Here is a 19,357-nt window from a genome sequence, read left to right on the forward strand (position 1 = left end):
GGCCAGCTGTCCAGCCGCGTGGCACACGAAGACCAGGGTGAACTTGGAGAGCGGAACTCCCCCAGACGAGGCTGCAGATGTCCGGGGTCAGCGGGGTTGGGAGGAAGCCAAGGGCAGTGGAGAGATCTCCCCTTCCTGAGAGGTTCCTATGAGAACTTCCAGAAGTCTCTTCCCGGAGTTTCCGACTTAGCGGGAAGGCGGTTATTCTTTTAATAACTTTTTCTCCTTAAAAGTGTGAAAAGATGGACTGGGCTGAGGCTCAGTGGCGGAGCGCTTGCCTGGCATGTGGGAGGCGCTGGGTTGGAGCCTCCGCGCTGCATAGAAATAAATCAATAAGATAAAAACATTGCGTAGAGCTACAATGAAAAGTGTTCAAAAATGTAAAAAGGGTAAGAGGCATTCAGCGTCTTTTGACCTCTTCCTGTAGCCCAGGCCTATGGCTAGGTGAGAAAACAAAGAAGAAAGTAAAAATCCTTGCTGAGCGAATTTCTGGAATTCTAAATTTAAAAAGCCAGAACCTGCCCCACCCCACCCAGCTGCGGATGGGTTTGTGGACTTCCTTTTGTGCATGTGTGACTTTTTATTTTGCACTTTTTCCATCGAGGTATAATTTGCATGCAATAAAATGAACGGATTTCCAAATGCCCCAGGCCATGAGCGCTGACGATCAAGACAGAGAACATCTCCACGCCCGGAAGTTCTTGCCTGTTTCTTTCCAGTCCACCCCGGCCCAGGCAAGTCCTGGTCTGCTTCCCGGCCTGGAGGTCAGCTCTGCCTTTTCCCTGGCCTCTGGAATGGATCTGCACTCTCTCCTGGCGGCTGCTCTTGCTCAACAGAATGAATGGTTCTGAGACTTGTCCGCGTGGTGGGAGAATTGGCTGCTCCCTCCTTTTTGAACTCAGTGCCATTCCATTGTGTGAATGAATGTCCCCCTCTGTTCATCCATCTCCTGTCCAGCCTGTCCAGTTTTGAATAACTTTTGAATAAAACTGCCCTAGACATTTCCATGTGCTCGTTCCTCTTGGGTAAGTGGCCCAGGCGCGACTGCTAGTTTCCCTGGTATCCCCTGGGGATATGCCATTGAGCAGCTCTGGGTTTTGCAAACACAGTCCTTGGGTCTGTGGCTTGTCCTGTCAAAGCGCAAAGTTTTTTCCATGAAGTCACATTCCTCCAAATGTTTTGTTTCGTGCTTTTTTGATCCAGCTGAGAACGCTTTGCCTAACTCAGGGTCACAGAGACCCTGAGTCACGACTGTTGTTTATCGTGGTTTGGTGGAGGCTGGCTTTCCGGTCGGGGTCTCGGGTCCATTGCACTGTGAGTGGTGGGAGCTACACGGGTCATTCATTAGCTCCGGGTATCGAGCTGTCCTGTGCCTTGTTGAAAGACTGTTCTTTCTCTGCTGGACTATCTGGGTACCTTTGTTTAAAAAATGGACCACATCCGTGTGGGTCCACCTCCCGGTTCTTGATTCTAACACGTACTCACCTCTCTGTTCTTTGCCAACCTCACAGTGTAACTTGCTAGTGACACTTGAAATCAAGGGTTCCGGTTCCTCCAGGGTTGGTCTCTTCAAAAATCTCTTTGTCTGTTCTGGATGTTCTTTTTCCCCTATACATTTTAAGATTCATTTATCAATTTCTAAAAAAGTTAGAAGCCTGCTTGAGTTTTTAGTGGGATTCCTTCAAGTCTAGAGATCGATGAGGGGGAACTTGACATCTTCGTGATACTGAGTCTTCAAATCCTCGCTACGGAATACCGGGCGTTTGTTTGGGTTTCCTTCTTTTCTCTCAGCAGTGGTTTGTAAATTTCAGTGTAAAGTTCTTCCACATGTTTAGTGAGATCTATCCCTAAGACCTTCATGGTGCTGATACTATTTTAAATAGTAAATGAATTTAAATTTCATTTTATGATCGTGCTAGAATTTGGATCTGCAGTTCAGGTCTCCCAAAGGCCCACATGCTAAAGGCCTGGTCCCCAGGGTGGCTTTGCTGAAAAGTGGTGGAACCTTGGAGAGGTGGGCCTGGCAGGACATCCTTAGGTCCTTTGGCATGCCCCCACAGCGGACCATGAGCCTCTCCGTAGGCCCAAAGTTTGGGACTAATCAATCATAGGCTGGAGGCTCCAAAACTGACCCAAACCAAACCTTTTTTCTTTATAAATTGATTAGCTCAGGCATTTTGTTATAGTGACAGGAAGTTAACACAAATACTTATTGCCAGTATGTAACAATACAGTCAAATTTTATATATTACCCTTGGATTCTGCAACATCACTGAGAGCTCTAGATGTTTTTCCAATAGATTTCCCAAGGAATTTCCTGATCATGTTGCTTGAAAATAAAGTCAGCTTATTTCTTTCTTTCTAAATCGTATCCCTTTTTCTTTGCCTTGTTGCTTTGGCTAACACCTAAACTATGACGCTGACTAGAAAGGGTCAATGAGAACTTCCTTATTTGGGGGAAAATCTTTTATTTCCTTTGTCCATTATTAAGTATGATGTGAGTTGTAGGTTCTCCATAGCTGCCTTCAGGTGTCCTTCTTTAAATTCTCAAATACTATCATTATTACTATTAACGCTACAAAGGGTAAGCATGTTTACTGTAGGGAAAAACAAGCAAAAGAATATGACATAAAATGCTAAAGGAATATTACTCAGTCCTAAAGAAGAATGAAACTCTGGCATTTGCTGGTACACGGATGGGGCTGGAGAATATCATGCTAAGTGAAATAAGTCAAACCCAAATAACCAAAGGCCAAATGTTTTCTCTGATATGTGGAAGTTAATTCACAATAAGCAGGTGATGCTAGGGAAGAATAAAGTTACTTTAGGTTAGGTAGAGGGGAAGGGGTTTGGGGGTAGGAAGGATAGTAGAGTGAAGCAGACATTATGACCTCAAGTACATATATGGCTGCATGACCGACATGATCCTGCAATATGTACAATCAGAGAAAAGAGAAATTTCACTCCATTTGTGTATGAGCTATCAAAATGCATCAATGCATTGTACTGTCATGTATAACTAATCAGAAAAAATTAAAAAATGTTTTAAATGCTAAAGGTCTCTGTCTCTATCTATCAATCCCTTCCCTGGAGCTGATGATTGCCATTCTTGGGAGAGGGAGGAGGAGAGGAAGGGATTGATTTGCTTAAAGAGAAAAAAATTAACCCAGCCTTTAAAAGGGAAAAGCACCTCAGTTCCGCAGAGACCTGGATATTTTCCGTGGGGGAGCCTCCTCTCTCCAGCACCCCCATGAGCCTTCCGTTTAGTGTTGGCTGTCTTCTCCGCTCGCAGAGGACGAAGCGCACCCTCCCTGGAGTCAGGAAACAGGGTGAGGAACATGGACCAGCCAATACGAGTCTGACCGCCAAGCCAGCCCTGGGGCCCACATCCTCGCTGGGCCTCACCCACGATGGCGGCCCTGCCTCCACCTGCACGTCTGTCCCAGGGGCTGTGGGGCTGTCCCCCAAGCTCAGCACGCTGAGCACAGCAACTCCGACCCGATGTGAGCAGCGAGCGGGCACCACAGGCCACTCTCTGGACCCGGAGGACACGTCACGGACTGGGGAGACCAATAGTGTGTAGACTCCCAATAGTGTGTAGAAACGGAGTCCGAAAATAAATCCCAAAGGCAGAGCCAAAGAGCCTCAGACTGGAGGCTGGAGGTAGGAATCAGGATGAGAGTTAAGGATCCATGTTTATTTTCACTCAAAATTGATCTCTGCTTCTTTATTGATCCTCTTCTGAGATTGGCTGAGGTTACTTTGGAGGGATTCATTTGTTTACTCCAGAATGAACAAACTCTGGGGTTTTTTCCTCCTTTCACAACTGTTAACCTTTTCCAGTGATGTCTCAGCATGGAAGCCTGTCTGAGCAGCCCCCAGACCAGTGGATGTGGGCTAGGGTCTTCACCAGAAGCAGCCCTGGTCATCTTCAGAGTACTTATCAGCTGCCAAAGTGTGTCAGATAAAAACACAGGATGCCCAGTTACATTTAAATTTCAGTTAAATGAGGAATCATTTTGTGTATAATTATGTCCCATACAATTTTTGGCATATACTTACACTAAAAATTTGTGTAAGTCTATTTGGGATATACTTACACTAAAAATGATTCATTGTTTAGCTGAAATTCAAATTTAAGCGGGAACCCTGCATGTTAGGGGACACGTCTACTGCGAATTTCATTTCCTAACCGGGCAGGTGAAGCATTGGAGGTACCTGCTCGAAGGTGCGAGAAATCGCGTGGCAGGAGGAACCAGCACAGATGAGATACGGTCCCTCGGTCACTCTGTACTCAAACAGGGAGCAAAAGTCCTGTGGGGTGGCACCATCTCCCATTTACCAGTGAGGCCACTGAGGCTGAGGAGGGCCCAATGGCTTGTCTTAAATCAAAAGCAGTTGTCTAAGAGGGCTTCCTGGAAGGAGAAACCAAGCACAAAGAATTCTCTCTCTCTCTCTCTCTCTCTCTCTCTCTCTCACACACACACACACACACACACACACACACACACACACAGAGTTTCGATATGAGTTGTCCACAAAAGCTCACGCTGGACAAGGCGGCAGTGTTCCCAGGTGAGAGGATTTACGAGGGCTATAACCTCATCCGTGGATGAATCCATCTGAGGGCGTAAGTGTGGGCAGGTGGGGTGCGCTGGAGGAGGGGCATGCCCTTGGGGATCATATACCTTGTCCCTGTGTCCTCGTGCTCTCTGCTTCCTGGCTGCCCAGAACTGAGCAGCTGTCCTCTGCCAACCACGTCCGCCATGTTGTTCTGCCCCATGGAGGGCAGAGCCATGGAACTGGCCAACCGCAGACAGACCCTCTGAAACCAGGTAGTGCAAAATGAACTTCTCCTCCTAAGTTGTCCTTCATCGGGTAGTGTGGTCACAGCAACAAAGAGCTAACTCTCCTCCACCCCCAAATCTCTCCATGTCCCCTGCTGCTGATGCTGCAGGATCCTCTCCGCTTGGTGGCCGGCCAGTGTGAAGAGTGTCCCTTAGAAGCAAGACAAGCTCCTACTCGGGCCTTGAGACTAAGCCGCTGGCCTCGGAGACCCGCCTGGTGTGGGGCACTTGCTTTCCCATCTCCACTGCTCCTCGTGGGTGGGAAAGTCCAGCTGAAGGGTGACAAGCTGAGCCCAGCAGGAGCCAGACACTCCAAGTCCACCTGCCAAATGCCACCAAAACCCAAGACAATGCTCCAAGGTCATGAGCCTGATTTGATGGGTGGTGAGCGCTGGGGAGTGTCGGAAGGTGGCAGAGCCACAGAAGAGCACAGGAGGCAAAGAAGAGTGTCCTGGGGTGCGTGAGGGGGACAGCGGCCGCGGGGGGCCCGGTGCTCATGGGAGCTCGCTGGCCAGCTGTTGAACACGCCCGGCTTCAGAGGCGCGTCCTCCGAGAGTCGAGTGGGCCAGACACCAGCTAGGAGGCCTCCTGTCCCTCGGTCAGTGCGTGTTTCTGGGGCACGTCCTAACTGCTGAGCGCAGCGCAGGGCACTGTCCTGGTCCCGGGGAAACTGGAGGGCAAGAAGGGCGTAGGGGGGCTGGGGAGATGGCTCAGTCGGTAGAGTGCTCGCCTTGTAAGGCACGGCACAGCATGCACAGGGCTCTGGGTTTATCCCCACACCCGGAAAACAACAAATAAATAAAATAAACTAGATCACGAGACGGTGGGGAGAGGAGGGTGTCAGGGACCGGGTCTCTGGTCTGGTTCAACACCCGAGAGCTTGGGGGAGCCGGCCGTGCAGAGGTCAGGGGGAGCAATCGAGGCAGAGGAAACAGTAGAAAAGGACCTTGGAGAGAAGACAGGTGGTCACTCGGCAGGAGGGAGGGGAGGGGAAGGGGAGGGGGAGGGGAGGGGAGGTCAGAGAGGCGGGGGTGCAAGTGACCGGGACGTGGTACCAGGCAAGCCTTTGGATAAGGTGGTAAGTGATGGAAGGGTTCTGCAGGTCCCTCGGAATGCGGACAAGATGGGATGGGCAGGGCCCAAGTGGGAGCTGAAGGGGATCCCTTGTCATCCAAAGTGACAAATACATCACACTCATGCTCTGTGGTGTCAAAATCAATGTAAAGGTCAAGACCACGCAATAGGTCACAGGCTGGACAGGAAGCACAAACCTAGACCCTACAGAAGATGATGCCAATGGCAGATTCAAATGCAGGTCTCTGGACTGCAGATCACCCAGCCCGTTCCTAAACTCTACTCGGTAGTCACCACAGGGCCACCCTCTCGGTTCTGATGGGACCTGGGAATGGAAGTCCAATCAACGGCACCCACCGTTGCCCTGGGCTTGTGGCTACCACTCTCTTCATCCATTTGTGCTGTCCCTGGACCCCAGCTGCTGGCCAGACGGTCCCCATGCAGCCTCAGGGACGAGGGAGGCATGGCGAGCTGGCTGGGGGTCACAGCCAGCACATCCACGGCCTTCACACTCCATAGCGCACGCGATGACGGAGGTTACAGTGAAGGATGACACGGTGGCCCAAAGGAACAGCACAGTTGAAACTCTGAGCCAAAAGGATGTGTTTGAGAGTGACCTTGAGATGTCATCGGCCCTCCATTTCCTTCCAACGCAGGTTCCTCCAGCGTTTCTGCTACCCACTCGGTGGATGTTAGTGGGATGCGGAAAACGACTTTGCCACCAGACAAGTTGGCATTCACGCCAGTCACTGTGTGACCTTAAGCAGGTCTCTTAATTTTGAACTTCCAACATGGTAGCCGCTCACCACCTGTGACTGCTGGGCACTTAAATGCACCAAAAAATTGTAGGGAAAAAAATAAATAAAATTGTTTTGAAAATTCAGTGAGATAAAGTACCTGAAGCCAAATATGCAGAACTTGGTAGAGAAGAGAAAATAGGATCTCTTCTATCATAAAATTAGCCATCAGACACCATCTCATTTGGTGAGATGCCCTGAGAACAGCCCTTTAAGGCAACAGAGATTCCCATTTTACATATGAGGACTCTGAGGCTAAAGAAATGTCAATGATTTTCCCAAGTTACACGAGGTCTCAGTCGCCAAGCTATGGAATCAAACTTGATGTCCATTGGTAGGTATGTGCACAAAGAAAATGGGGTAGATAGACACATGGAATATTACTTAGTCCTTAAAAAGAATGAAATCCTGTCACTCGCAGCAGCATTGTTAAGTGGCATGAGTCAGGCACAGAAAGACAAATCTGTGTCCTCACTTATGTGTGGAAGCTAAGAAGGCTGACCTCATAGGAGCAGAAGGTGGAAGGGGTCACCAGAGGCTGGGAGGGGTGGTGGGAGGGGGAGGCAGAGAGGGTGCTTGGTGGGTTCGGGGTGCTCTCTACAATTACTTGGGCACTTTGATAAGCGGATAGAGAGGTTTCCAGTGTCCCCAACACAAAGAAATGGCAAATAGTCTAGGTGATGAACGTGCCAGTTACTCTGATCCGATCGTCATACATGGGTGTCTTTAGAAATGTCACACTGAGCCCCTTATATAGCCCCTTATATAATGGACAATTATCATGTGTCCATTAGATTTTTTTTTTTTTTTTGGGTGTTGGGGATCGAACCCAGGGCCTTGTACTCTACCCACTGAGCTATCTCCCCAGCCCTCCCTTAGATTTTTTTAAAATTATAAAAGTTAGATGGCGTCTGACTGAGCCAGGATTCACAAGAAAACGGGAAGAAAACGGGTTTGACGCAGTCACGTCAAAAGGCCCCGTGAGGGGACTAAAGGGGTCCTGCACTTCCTGACGCAGAAGAGTTTCAGGGTGTTTCTGAGTAAAAGAGAAGAGCAAGCCGGACAGACTCTCATCCAAGCATCCACGCACAGGTGTGTGGCAAATGGCCTCCCCTCCTCCCCGAGAGGTTGACGGACTTGGTGACACTTGAAACTGCCCAGGACACTTTGGAGGGTGGACGAGGCAGAGGATACCGTGTGCGCCCCGGGGTCCCGCCTTGCAGGGACAGAGCCCCTCCCTCCCCACACTGCCACCTGTTCTCTGTGCTTACGATGTGACAAGATGTCACAACACATCTGTTTCACAAAAGGGTGGACAACCGGCTGGCAAGCCCAGGATGGCCCATCTTCTCAGGAGACATGCTGAGGGCCGGGCAGAAGGACCCATCTGCTCTCCCTCCCCTTTCCTCAAGCTCACCCCTGCCCCGGGCAGAGGCAGGAGCGCCATTCCAGCTAGTTCCAATTCCAGAGCCTGGTGTCACCCGATTACCCAAGGACGTCCCCCGATAGCATCCTCCCACGTCCCTGATGGCCACCTGTCCCATGTGGCCAGTGGGGTACAAGACTCCAGGATTCAAATGGGTCTTGGGGAAGGACAAAGGTCCCTCCATAGCTGAGGGGGACAGCCCAGCATTCAGCTTGCCCAGGAGAGAGCACCGGGGTCTCCCAAACCCAGCCCAAAAGGAAACGGCACCTTCTTCCCGCCCCGGGTGCTCAGCCCTCATTTCCATCCAGGATCTGGGGCGAGATGGGGAGGCTGATCCAGGGCTGGGTTCCGGCTTTCCTGGGTCCCATTGCCAGATCCCAAAGCTCCTGCTGGCTCTGGCATCATAGAGGAAGACCAGGAGCATGTACTGTACACGTTTCTAAATGGTCGCCTCTTGGAGGCCAAGTTCTGATGATCTGTGTGTTCTTTATGGTTAACCATATTGCTCCGGCTTGGATCTGGAAGACCTGTATGTTGAGGGCTTGCTCCGTGGCCTGTGGAAGGTGGTGGGTGGCACCTAGTAGAAGGGGGTTAGGTCACTGGGGGTGCCCGTCAAGATGCCTTCCTGTCCCTCTCTGCTTCTTGACGGCCACGGGGTGAGCACACCACCGGCTTCCCCCACGATGCACTGCCTCACCACAGGCCCAAAAGCAAGGTGGTCACGCAACTGCAGACTGAAACTCAGAGCCAACATGAACCTTTCCTCCTTTAGCCTTTTCTATACCTTTTTCTCAGGTATATCGTCACAGCAAGGGAAAGCCGACCAATACACAAATTTTCCCACTCTTCTACAAATGGTATTGCCACTTGAATGTCAAGAGGAGAAAACAAGAAGGGTAATAGTTTTTACTGTTAAATGTGACAATCCCATATGTTGTTAGTACTTCCTGCTTTGGGGGAAGAAAGTCAAAATATTCTAAAGGAAGATAGTCCCTCCTCCCGCTTCAGAAAGGTGCAAGTCCCCTTCTACACAGAGTGCAGGGAACGCGCAGTTAAAGACCTGAGCTTCTCCAGATTCCATTTTCCTTAGGACACAACCTCATCCCAAAAAACCTGACCTGCGAGCGTCAGGTTTTATTACCTTATTTGCTTTCACAGCTCGGTTGTAAAGATGTTTATTTTCAGCCACACAAGTGATCAATTCTCTCCCTGTCCTCCCCACTTCTGCCCTCTCCCTGTCCCAAAGTGCCTTTGAAAGGCCCAGAATAGAAATCAGCACTGACCAGAGGCCAGTGTGCCTCCCTGTTACTGTCTGTCTGTGCCCAAGTTCAAGCACCATTTTGTTTTCCCACCTCTGCCCTGAATCGCAGCACAAGTTGATAATTGTCTGACCCACATAAATATGCGTTTCTATCTTGCAATTGAAAATCATCACTTATCAAATGTCCCCGTGACAAGCCAAACCTTAAATCAGAGCTTACAAATAAGCAGGGAGGGTGGGTGAATTTGGCCCCCAGCTGTGTCCTATTTAGCTTCTAGTATCCACGGTCTGCCCAGTGCTTTAAATGGGAATTAGTTACTGATATTTACAGATCAGATTTTACTCCACAATTCAGATTCCTGGCTTCTCTTGACAACTTGGCAGCGTTCAATGCGGGAGACCACTTAGCAACCTCAGCTTGGAGCTGAGTCAAAGGCCTGGGCTCCAGTCCCCACCACTCCCTACTGTGTCCCAATTCCATGATCGATTTTTAGCTGCTATTTATCTTCTGGATCCCGGTACTCATTTGGGCTCCTTGTCAGATCTCTGTACAGCTGAGCTGGTGACTTCTCATCTGAGACAAAAAGAATGAATGCTGAGACATTATTTCTTCTGCTCTTATAAAATTTGTGTCTGCCTCAAGTGTATGAGGAATAGGAAGTTGTGTGGAGCGGGTGGGAGAGGACCAGATGAGGCCTCAGAGGACCTCAGTTTTCATCTTTGTCCCCCCCACTGACTAGCTGGGGACCCCTGAATAAGACACACCCTCTCCCTGGGGCTCAGGGTCTCTGTTCCCTGTATTCAAGGTGCGAGGCTAGAGAAGGGTGGAAAGATGGATTCCACACAGGGCTGTGCTCACGTTAAAGCATGGCTGAGAACTCTTTGGCATGACTCCCGAGAGGCAGGTTTTGGGTCACCTCCCCTTGGGTAGGCTTGTGACTGTTTTGACCAATGGCTGATGTGAACTTTTACGACCTCCAAGTTGAGGTCATAAACAGCCACAGCTTTCACTCCCTTGAACCCTCTGGGAGCCCAGAGCCATCACAGAATAAGTCTCCCTACTCTGGCTGCAGGGCTAGGAGGCAGGCCCAGGGCACGGAAGGACCCTGAAGGTCCTCTGATTGACAGCTAGGCTGGGAGGCAGGCCCAGGGCACGGAAGGACCCTGAAGGTCCTCTGATTGACAGCTGGGCTCAGCCTCTGAGTCACGTCAGCCCTGACACCAGACACGGGGGGAACACTCTTCAGACGCCTCAGCCCCCAGCATCCAGGGCACCTCAGCCGTGAGCATCTTCCCATCCATACCCTCCAACATCACAGAGCAGAGACTTGCCATCCCTCCGTGCATCTCAGTTCCTGACTCGGTAACTGTGAGCACAGAGAAAGGACTCCCAGGATCCACCCCTGAAGATCTGGGATGGTTTTCAGCAAAGCAAGAAATAAACCAAACAGAGACTTACAATCTCATGGAGCAGGATTACGGCAGCTAAATATTTATTGGGCACTAACTAGGTGCTAGACACTTTGATACGGTTTTTTAAATCATCTATTACCCTCGTATAATCCTCAAACGTTTCTGGAGCACATGACTTCTATTATCTTTCTCATTCTTCAGATGATTATTCTGAAGCCGAAAGGCTAAGTAATTTTCCAAAGGTCACAGGACCTCTAAGTAGCAAAAGCAGACATTGTGACCAAGCCCTACCATCCCAGTGCCCACTTGTGTGGCCCCCTCTTATCCCGTCCAGGGAACTGCCACAAAGAGCAGACACGCACGACCTGTGTCCCAGGGGATCCGGCAGCCCGAACTTACTTCACCAACCACAAACACAGAGCGCTTCAAAGCTGCATTTTGCATCTGTAGAATCCTTGTGAACTTCACATTTCATGCGGTACAAAGTGATTGCTCGCCATCAGGTGAAACTCAGCTTCCCGAAGGTTCCCTGCTGACTGATGCTAACCAGACTCCGCCCAACGCCAGCACCCCTCCTGGGGGTCTGTGAATCCCAGCTCGAGTCATATGGACCCGACTGTAACTGCCACTGCGGTACCAGGAGGAGGAAAGCCGGGTGGAAATGCAGTGAGCCTTCCGGACAGAACCACTGGCCTTCAATGACAGGGGCCCTACCCGGGGCCTTAGCTACTCCTAATCTCAAAAAGGCCCCACCAGTCAGACCCAGCGTGAGCTTCTGAGAAGAAAACGTTCTCCAGCTGGGGTGAAGCTTGGTGCTAGAGCCCTTGCCTGGCTGCAGGAGGCGCTGGGTTCCATCCCCAGCACTGCAGGAAGGGGGAGGGGGAGAAGGGGGAGGGGAGGAGAAGGAATACACATACGTGATTTGTAGACACACAGAGATGCAAACCATAGAAATTTACTTAAATCAGCCTCCACACACTGAAACAGAGAACATCATGGTAGATTTAGACCCAAGGCCTTGAACAGGTGCGTGCTCACCAGCCTAATGATCCAGAGACGGACAACAAAGACCAGAGCATGATGGAATATTCTCTGAAAACAGGATGACCATAAAGATCCCTGAGGTTCAGACCAAGAGACAGATTCCAAAGCACATCAGCTCCCGCCGGTCACTGAGGTTCCGCTCAGTTCGTGATCCCAGCTTTTAGATCAGAGCCTCCCCAAGAGAAAAATCTTAGACTTTGTTCCCAAAAAAAATGCGCGTGCGTGCACACACACACACACACACACACACACACACCGCTCAGACACAATCCTGGGGTACTTGCAGATGCTGTTGCTCTAAAACACCACAGACTGACAGTCCATAGGACTCAGGTCGGGGCCCCGGTGCACACGTGGAAGTCTCTGTCCCTCAGTTCTGCAGAGGGCTTGGGGTCCTTCTACCCCTCCGTCAGGTCCCCAGGCTCACACTGTTGAGGGTGCAGCTAGGCTCTGACAGCTGCTCATTATTTGTGTCCAGGTGATCCTACGTAACATTGAAAGAGACTTTGGCAAATGCTCAACTGTCTGGTGACCATCCTTCCGGCCTTGGGGCTGAACCACAGCAAGATTCTCACCCAACCACTCAAAAACCCCTGACAAAAATTAAACCCAAGCTTCCCACTGCAGCCTTTGAGACCACAATGACCTGGCCCCGTCCACCTCCCCAGGTCCAGCTTGCACGACTCCCCTGTGTCCACGCCACTGGCCGCAGCCCTGAGGCACTTCCTCGGCTGCCCACCTGGGGCGAGCCAGGCCCTGCCCCTGGAACACCCTCACCCCTGCCCCGCGTGGCCTGGTTTCTGACCGTCCTGCACATCTGGGCTAAGAGGCCACATCCCAGGTTCCCTGATGGCCCTGTCTGGAGACACCAGGACCGGCGTCAATCTGTACTGAACCCTGGTTCCTTCAGGGCACACGGGCATCCGTCATGGCCCAGGCACTATTCACTGGTTCCATCCGTCAGTCCACCCCACGGACTGTGTGCTCCTGAGACCAGGGCCGGTCTCTCTCGCCCTGTGCCTATGTGCCCAGCCTCTGGGCTCCCTTAGGAAGGACAGGTGAAGGAGCACCAAGCTCGTGGAGGGATGTGACTTGTCTTCCAAAGGAGAACGGGGCGGAGGGTTCCAGCCTGCAGGGAGCCAGCCTGCCCCTGGGGTTAGGTTGGCGCTCTGATGTCTGCCAAAGGCAGATCGGAAGTGGAGGGATTCACAGTCCTGGGTGGAGACAGAAGGCACAGGGAGAAATGGAGCGATACCAGAGCTTCCAGAAGGCCCCGCGGCCCGGGATCCGTCAGGTAGAATGGCGTTTCTGTATTCCCGGTCTCTTCCCTGAGGTCACTGAGTGACATAGGGGGTGCAATGACACTGTACCCACCTGCAACTCGTCAGTGTGAGCCCTGTGCCCAGCCAGAGCTGGTGCCTGGTCATCAGCTGTTGGATGGCTAATAACCCTGCATCCGGCCTCGGCCCGACGTCCAGCCTGCTCCGCAAAATGGTGAAAACGACTGGCTACTCCGGGCCCCTCGCGGATGTTAGCAGGAGACAGCCTAAACAGGAAGGAATACGTGCTTTGTCGGACGGAAACCCAGGGGACACTGATTTTCTGCTGCTCTGGAGGATAACTGCTTTTACTTTGTTGTCTCTGCTTTAAATGCAGAGCGAACAAACACCTTGACTCCAAGGCAGTCAAGTTGCAAACACCCTCCACGCTGCTCCTCATGGCTGGCCTTGGATTTCTGATTTCTGGTTCCAGGTTCTGGATTTAGAAAAACCAGGGTACAGATTCTGTCACCTGGAGAGAATAACTCCGGGGTTTGTTCAATTGGTCACGGGACAGTGGTCGGTGAGCAGGGCTCATTGCTTGGACAGGGCCCTGAGCCGTGTCTTAGAAGCATCATGGATCATTTAAGCCTGGGCTCTAGGAGACGGGATTATTTCCATTCCCATTTCACAGAAGGGAAAAATGGGCTCAGGGGTCAAAAGGCCTGTGTGAGTTCATTGGAGAGAAAATGGCAGGTTCCAGCCCCTGTGCTTGTGTGAAAGTGAAGCCTGGCTCTGGACTCTGGCCCCTGTGCCTTGGTCCCTCACTCTTGTCCTTGGCAGGAGCTGGGTCCCAGCCGCCCTCACTTGCAAGCAAAGCCTGCACCACGGAGAGGCTGCATCGGGCCACCTTGGGAGAGCTTGGGTTGTCCTCCATGGAGCTCCCGTGGCCGCATGCGAAAAAAAGGCCCCAGAGTGCTCCTGCCAATGCCCAAGGGCATCATCGGGGCCACGACCCAATTTTGAAATCAAGTAGAGTCACACCACGCTGCAGTTTAGTTTGTGGGCTCAGCCCTGCCAGAGAGAGAAGCAAGAAGGGACTTGGCTAGAAAGCCCAAGGCCGCCCTGCAATGGGCATCTCCTCTGTGGCCCAAGCTTGTGCCGGGCAGGCTGCCCTGGCTCCAGACCCCTCGAGGAGATCTCAGCTCCCAGACTCCACCAACGCCTCCTGCCACTCTGGGGGTGCTGGCAGCTTCCTGCAGTGGCTGACCTGATTTCCTCACCATCATCTGTATCTTAGTTGGTTTTGTGATGCTATAATAAGATACCTGAGAGCAGATGCTTTATAAAGAAAAGGGGTTTATCTGAATCATGATTCTGGTGCTTGGAAAGTCTAAACAAGAGAGCCCAGCATCTGATGAGAGCCCCCTGCTGCATCAAAGCATGGCCAAGAAGCAAAAGGGAAGTAGTGACGTGCAAACAGGTGGAACCCCCTCCCAAGCATTAATCCAGTCACATCAGACATGATCCACCTCTGGGGATGGTCACGCATCCCTTCCCAGGTGGTGCCCTGGTAACCTACTTGTCTCTTACGAAGCCCCACTGCTTGGTGTTTCCACCCTCTCAACACATCACACGAGGGACCAAGCTCTCAGCACGTGAGCCTTTGGGACACAAAGCAGTGCCACCTGTATAACCAATTCCCACACTTGAGTCTCTGTCTTAAAAACGCAGGAGCCACTGCTATTTTTCTGATAGGATCATGACGGATAAAATCATCAGTACGAATGCAATCCAGATAATAGAAGATTGTCAAGAATGTAATTTTTCACAGTGTTGCGGTTTGGCTGTGAGGTGTCCCCCAAAAGCTCATGTGAGACAACCCAAGAAGGCTTAGAGGAGAAACGATTGGGTTGTGAGAGTCTTAACCCAGTCAGTGCATTAATCCCCTGTCAGGGGTGCGCTGAGTGGTGACTGAAGGCAGGTGGGGCGTGGCTGGCGGAGGTGTCCTGGGGGCGTGGCCTTGGGTATATATTGTGTATCTGGGGCGTGGCGACTCTCCCTGCTCTGGTCATCATGTGAGCTGCTTCCTTCTGCCACGCTCTTTTGTCAGGCTGTCCTGAGACACTCCAGCCCCGAGGTATGCAGCTGGCTGTCTATGGACTGAGACCTCTGAAACTGTGAGCCCCCAAATAAACTCTTCCTCCTCCAATTGTTCTCGTCAGGCCTTTTAGTCACAGCAGAGAAAAAAGCTGACGAAACAGACAGCGGTGTCCACAGCTGCCTGCGCCAACAGGTCGACCCTTCAGGTGCACCCAGGACGGCAACCACTGGCCCCCAGGAGTCAAGGATTCTGCAGGAAAACCCCCTTTCAACCACACTGTTGCCCTCTTTGGAGTAATCAAACAAAAACAAAAAAGGTGGCCTTTTAAGGGTGGGGAGCGTAGCTTAGTGCAAGAGCATGTGCGTAGCAGGCACAGGGTCCTGGCTTCAATGCCCAGCACAGCAAAAAATTAAAAGATTAATTTACTGTTCTATTTTAAGCTGGACTTGGGCAGCTGTTGAGGGAGCATTACTTGAGTCCAAGAGTTTGAGACCAGCATAAGCAATGCAGCGAGAATCGATCCCAAAAATACGAGAGTGGCAGGGTACCGGGAGGGGCAGGCACCATGGGGCACGCCTGTGATCCCAGCAACTCGGGAGGCTGAGGCAGGAGGATCCAAGTTCAAGGCCAGCATCAGCAACTTAGCGAGCCCCTCAGCAAATTAACAAGATCCTGTTTCAAAATTAAAAGGGCTGGGGGACAGCTCAGTGGTAGAGCAACCCTGGGTTTGACCCCTGGTCCCAAACAAATTGGGGGAGGGGCTTTTGAATCCAGCCCACCTGGTTCAAATCTCAGCTCTTACCGGTTGAAGGACCTCCTGACCCTCTGCTTTCTCACCTGTAAGATGGGGAGAGTGATATCTGCATTTTATAGGGCTCTTTTAATACAGAGAAATGCAGTTCCCAGCATTGAAGTGACCAGCTGTCCCACTAATGCCTGATTAAAGCTTTTGGTTACCACAAATACACTCTGAGAGCGGAGAATCAGTCTCCAGCATTTGCTGTAATATTTTTGGTCTTTTGCGAACCTTTAAGAAATGAGAAAGGAGACCTTCTACCCCCTCAGGAAAAAGAAAAAAAGAAAAAACCTGGTGTCTCCCAAGCAAATTCTAGAGATAAGTCATCAGAAAGAAAGTTCTTTCCTTCAGTATAGAAGTAGCGCTTCTGGCACTGAATAATAAAACTTTTGACACATGAAACCTGCCCGTGTGGCTTTAGCTTTGACGGAGATGAAAGAAAGAGGGATTTGGCTAAGACACTTCTGGAAACGCCACTCCTCTGGAGCCAGGGGGAGACTGCTACTGTTCTACAGGTTTGGAAGCTGCCCCAGGGGACCTGACTGCTCAGAATTCTTTAGTTGGTGGCCGCTGTGATAGAACTAAAGAGCCAGTCCTGACTTTCTCTTGTGAAGTTGCCGAGGAAGTAAAACCTCTGAGCGAGAATGCGGAGCGGGTCTTTATTTTTTTTTTCCAAGTAAACCTCTGCTTAGAGCTTTCTAGTACCCATCAGATAAGGGTGTACCTTGCTCTGCAGCAGGAGCTTCTTAAAGAAAAACTCAGATAGCTGATCCCCAGGCGTGTGGGATGGAAACTTCTATCCGATATCTTGATGGATTCCTGGGACAGGGTCAGAGGAGGCAAATCTGGACCCTCTGGCCCTGGGATGCTTGCAGGGAGGTCACCGGGAGGCTCGGCACAACTCGGGTCTGGGACAGTGTCCCCTCCCCTGGGTCAGCGGTGCTTTTGGGTCTCAAGGTGACAGAGACCAAACCACCACCGCACGGAGCTTCTGAGAACCCTGCAAAGGAGACGCCCACACTGTGGTTTGGGTGTGGCTTGTCCCCAGAAGATTCCTGCACTAGAAGCTTGGTCCCCAGAGAGGCTATGTTGAGGGGTGTGGAGCCTTTAAGACGGGAGACAGGTGGAAGTTCATTAAGTCACTGGGGGTGCCCTAAGAAGGGGAACCCCACTTAGCTCCTACCAGAGGAAGTCGTTACGGAAAGCACAAGCCCGGCTCCTGAATCTCTCTGGCTCCTGTCTGGCCCTGTGCCTGCTCACTCCCTCTAGCACACGCTCCTGCAGGATGTCATCTGCCATGCTGGGATGCAGCCAAGGGGCCTCACCAGAGACCAAGTAGAGGAAGTCACTCGATCTTGGACTTTCAGCCTCCAAAGCTATGAACTAAGCAAAGTGGTGCCCAGCCTCAGGCATTTTGTTATAGCAACGGAAAACCAATGAATCCCCTGGCATTATCCGACACCTAGGTGTGCCAGGCAACGTCCACTTGAATAGGACTGGACAACTTGGCAAGAGGCAAGTCGTGACATGGGGTGGCACAAGAACTAGAAGGCGTGGGGTCAAATCTCGTCTGCTCTTTATTTGTCCCTACTAGTTCTTAGCAAGCCTCTGGCCTCTCTGAGTCTCCAGCCTTGGTTTGCTCAGCTGCTGTGTAAAAACAGTAATGATCCTTGTATCCACAGTAAGCCATGGCTACCTCCTTAGCACGCTAATGGGCAGATTAAGGGGGGGAAACGCATTTGGTAAGAAGAATTCTTTCAATGTGTTGTCAAAAAAATTGGTTCTTTCAAAAGCGTGCGAGGGGTGTGTCTGGGAGGTAATCCCAGAAAACGCATGTAGAGATAGGAAGGGAAAAAAAGAGGAGGGATCCAGGAAACCACGGGTCAGGGTCCACTGGGTACCAGGACAAGGCACAGGACGGTCCTCAAGGAAGTCCCACCAGGACAAGGAGCTGCCTGCGAGCTGACTCCCTGTCCCTGCCAAGGGCTGATTGGGGGTGACTTCGCGTGTTGCTGTGCTTTCTCAGAAACTGTCACTCTGAGAACCAGGCCGAAATAGAGGGTTAGACAGTAGGTAAAGCAGACATAACTCAGCCAAGACCTCCCTGAATCACATAGAGCCAAGTTGAACAGGACTGAAGAGGCCCAGCCCAGACCAGCTGCTGAGCCCAGGGCTGCCCAGCCCAGGAGAACAAGCGTCCGTCTCCACTCACAAAATCATGAGCTCAAGAAATGGTCGTTGTCTTAAGTCACTAAACGTTGAGGTGTTTGCTACATAATTATATATATATATATATATATACATAATTCTATATGTAATTATATATATGATTTATATATATTTATATATATAATTTATGTGCTATTCGAGAGCTCAGAAGCCAAGAGCTGAGTGATTTTTGGCTCCCTGCAAGTGAATGAGAACAGAGATCTCCTCTTAAGAATGCTCTTGGCAATAGCATTAACATCTTAACTGCATTAAATGCAAGCTTCCTTGAATTCAGCAATACCATTTCTGGAAAGAGATCCTACAGAAATAGTTATGCATACCTGAAAGATACATATCAAAGATGACCCTTGCAACATTGTTTATAATAACAAAACGCTGGAAACAATCCACATATCCATCAGTCCGAGACTGGTTAAGTAAATGTGCTCTAGCCACCTAATGGAATCCTCTGTAGCCAAAAAAGGAATGGAGGTGAAATGGAATTCTAAATAGAGTAAGCTATACCCTGTGTATGTATAATCTGCCAAAATGCATTCTACTGTATAACTTAAAAAAAAATTTTAAAAATAATTGAGGTGGACCCTTATAAGTTGACATATAAAAGTGCACAAGATACATTGGGGAAGAAAATAAGTCACGGAACAGTTTCCATAGTGGGACCTCATTTGCATACACGATGAACATTCAGCACCTGTATGCACTCTTGGGAAAATATACCATGGAAACATTTTAAAAATCTGAGAACAGACCAAGCAAGTCTTAATAGTGATCAGCTTTGTGGAGTTTGAAGGGGTAAGATAATTCTTTCACTTTTTATTCTATTTGTGCTTTGGGTTTACTTATTAAAATGCATGCTATCTTTCTTTAAACACATCTTTTAGTTGTGGGTGGACAAAATACCTTTATTTTATTTGCATGTAGTGCTGAGGATCGGACCCAGTGCCTCACCCTGCTAGGTGAGCGCTCTACCACTAAGCCACAACCCCAGCCCCCGCATATTATCTTTTTAGCTAAAAAAAATTTAATCACAGTGAAAACTTAAATATCCACGGCTACAGTTGGCAGGTGACAGTGCATTTATCAGGCTTTTCAACTAACATTTCTTTG

The sequence above is a fragment of the Sciurus vulgaris genome (assembly GCF_902686455.1).
Source record: "Sciurus vulgaris genome assembly, chromosome: 8".
Taxonomy (NCBI): Eukaryota; Metazoa; Chordata; class Mammalia; order Rodentia; family Sciuridae; genus Sciurus; species Sciurus vulgaris.